Raw genomic sequence first — 3,231 nt, 5'->3', positions numbered from 1 at the left:
TTGTGAACTTATTCTAATGTGCAGGTCAGGTGGGCCTTGGATTTGCAATTCTCCTTCCTCGGCTTCCTGAGCGGGTGGGATTTGTAGGTCTCTGTCATCAGGCCCGGATTTTTGTTTCAACACAGTCTTAGCGTTGTCGTCTAGACTGACCTAGAACGCCACACCTCCTGCCTCTGCCTCTCCTACTAGATGACAGAGCTGCGCCATCACATCTGGCTCAAAAGCAATGTTTGATGATTCAGGTGTCACATGGCCCAAACAAGCCGTGCCTTAGCTCTCAGTGCTCTGTGGAATGTCAAAGATGGCAGCTGCACCTTGCGCATGCCAAGTCTGGAGTCATTGCACATGTGACTGATCTCTAGTTCCTGGGAGTTACAGAGATTGCCACTCTAAAAGGAACGTAGGCAAGATTTTCAAACATTTTGTACCTGGGAATGATAATTTCCCCAGTTCGGTTGCATTTGTCTAAAATGAAAAGCGCTTTCCGTTAACTTAATCACTTTTCCCAGTTTGTGGCCATCAGGTCTAGAGTTTTCATTAATTGACGAAACTGGCTTTCCATAGTATTATTTATTGCTCTTGCTGGCTTGTCCCCTTCATATTTCCTGAGCACTTAACTATGCACCAGGCATTGGCAACTATTACTCCTGTATAGCACAAGGTATTCTCGGTGTGGCAGCAACCTCAGGAGGTAACTCTGATCGTCATCTACATTTTCCTTTGAGGACTCAGATGTCCCAGGTTGAAGGAACTTGCTTAAAATCACAGAGATAGACCAGCCTCAATTCAGACCTTGGCATATGATTTCAAAGCCCATAAATATAACCACTGTACACACACACACACACACACACACACACACACACCCCCAACCTCAGCTGACTCATGAACTGTGTTGGAAGTTGCTCACAGAATCATGTTGTCATCCACTGAGCTTATCAGTCCTAAAAGGATCATTCCTTTCTTCTCTTTATTTTTCTTCTTATTGCTTGGATCATGGGGGGGGGTCAGGGGGGAAGGAAGTTCAGCTGTGTGTGATGGTTCACACCTGAGATCTGAGCCCCTGGGTGACTGAAGCAGGAGGATCATGTGTTCTTGGCAAGCTTTGACTACAAAGTGATCTGGAGGCCAGCCTGGGTTGCATAGTGAGGCCAGTGTGAGAGAAATCGGAGAAGTGTAAAGATAAAGGTGGGACATGAATATAAGAGAAGAAAAGCATTTATCAACTAAAGCTCATAGTGAGTAGTCATTGAGTATCATGTATCTGGGCATCTCTCTTGAGAAGTGTGCATAGTTTCTTCCTCACAATCCCTTGTCATTTCCAGACAGAGAAGTTCAGAAAACAGGCATGGAAAAACAATGGCTCAGAAGGACTCAAAGACAAGCCAAAATTAATTATAGCCTTACAGATCTAAATTTAGAAAATACACTATATTGAATGAAGTAACCTGTGGGGCAGGTTTGGGTGGGAAAAACAGGGAGAAACTGAGTTCTATTAAGAGTCTTGAAGGATGAGTATTAATGTGGTTTGGTCATCAGAAAAGGCACAGGACACAATTATATCACCACAGCCAGCTCAATGAGCTCAACTGGTGCTTCTTAGAAGCATGGGTAAAGCTTTTCCCATCACATTGGACTAATGCCATAGATAACTAACATTTTAAGATGCTTACAGGCACATGTGCATGCAGAAACGGGGTCCATATACACATTACTTCTTCCTCATACCGATCCAGTGAGGTGCATGTTACTATTAGCATTAAAAAGTGGTTAGTTATGACCTCGGGAAACGATGATGCTGGTCTGGGTCTGTTTGGGTTGTAGCTGGAGCTCTTATCCATGATGTTATATTTCTAATTTCATTTATTGATAGAGGGTAGGCCACAAGACCTAAAAAGGAATTAATAATTTCTGTCAAAAAGTCGTATTACTACTCATGAACATTTTAATTTTCTTTAATTTTTTTTATGTGTGTGGGTGTTTGCCTGTATGTATGTTTGTGCATGTACATGCCTGGTGCCCTCAGAGCCCAGGAGATGGTGTTAGATTTCCTGAAATTAGCACTACTATTAGTAGTGGAACTAGACCTTGGTGCTCTGCTAGAGTAGCAAGTACTCTGTCCCCTTCCCAAACAAAAACAAACTCTTGGTGTAAATGTCTTTAAGCCCAGCTCTAGGGAGGCAGATGCAGAATGATCTCAGTGAGTTTGAGGCCGAGGCCAGTCAAACTCTGAGTTCCAGGACAGTCATAGGAAAATCCTGTCTCAAAAAAAAAAAAAAAAAAAAAAAAAAAAAAAAAAAGAAAAAGAAAAAGAAAAAGAAAAAGAAAAAGAAAATCGAGTGGTGGTGCACTGGGGAGGTAGAGGCAGGATCTCTATGAGTTTAAGTTCAGCCTGGTCTACAGAGTAAGTTCCAGGACAGCCAAGGCTATACAGAGAAACCCTGTCTCGAAAAGCAAATGAACAAACCAACTAATAATAATAATAATAATAATAATAAATAAACCCTAAAACTAACGAAATAAGAGAGTAGCAAGTGCTCTTGATCATTGAGCCATCTCTCCAGCTTCCCCACTCCCCATTAATTGGTGTATTTATTCACTTTTCTCCAGCTCTTTTATTAAGAGTTCTCACTTGGTTCCCAGGCACTTGGTCTGACTGGAGGGAGCCAGGGAATGAAGCAACAATAACCACAAACATACATACAGAAAAAAAGCTGGGATTGGGTGGACTGGGCTCCTCTGATGGAGATGTGGAAGAACCCAGGTAGCGCAGCTTGTTTATTAAACATACATAAACAAGGAGGCAGGGTTATGACACACAGCTGAACAAGGAGGCAGATTTAGATAATCTTGGTAGATCCAGTCTCTGTAGGGAAGCAGGATTCAGAAGGTAAATATCCAGGGGCAGAAAGTTACAGTGGGTTTTTTCTGTACTATCAACCTCTGTACACGGACCAGAGGAAGGCTTTTGTTATCCTTTTAAGCCTCACCCTTAGGGGAGGGAGGCTGTGCCGTTTTCCTGTGGGGCTGAGGAACCGGGGTCCTTGACATGACCATGCCCATATCATAGACACACATTCATTTCAGGACTTCATTCACTTAGCACTTTCTCCATTCTCCACACTTTTTTTTTATAATTTCTTTCACCTTCTTTTTTTTTTTTTTTTTTTAAAGATTTATTTATTTATTATATATAAGTAGCTGTCTTCAGACACACCAGAAGAGGGCATC

Source organism: Mus pahari, chromosome 15 (assembly GCF_900095145.1).
Source record: "Mus pahari chromosome 15, PAHARI_EIJ_v1.1, whole genome shotgun sequence".
Classification (NCBI taxonomy): Eukaryota; Metazoa; Chordata; class Mammalia; order Rodentia; family Muridae; genus Mus; species Mus pahari.
Note: the sequence above shows the minus strand (reverse complement) of the source record.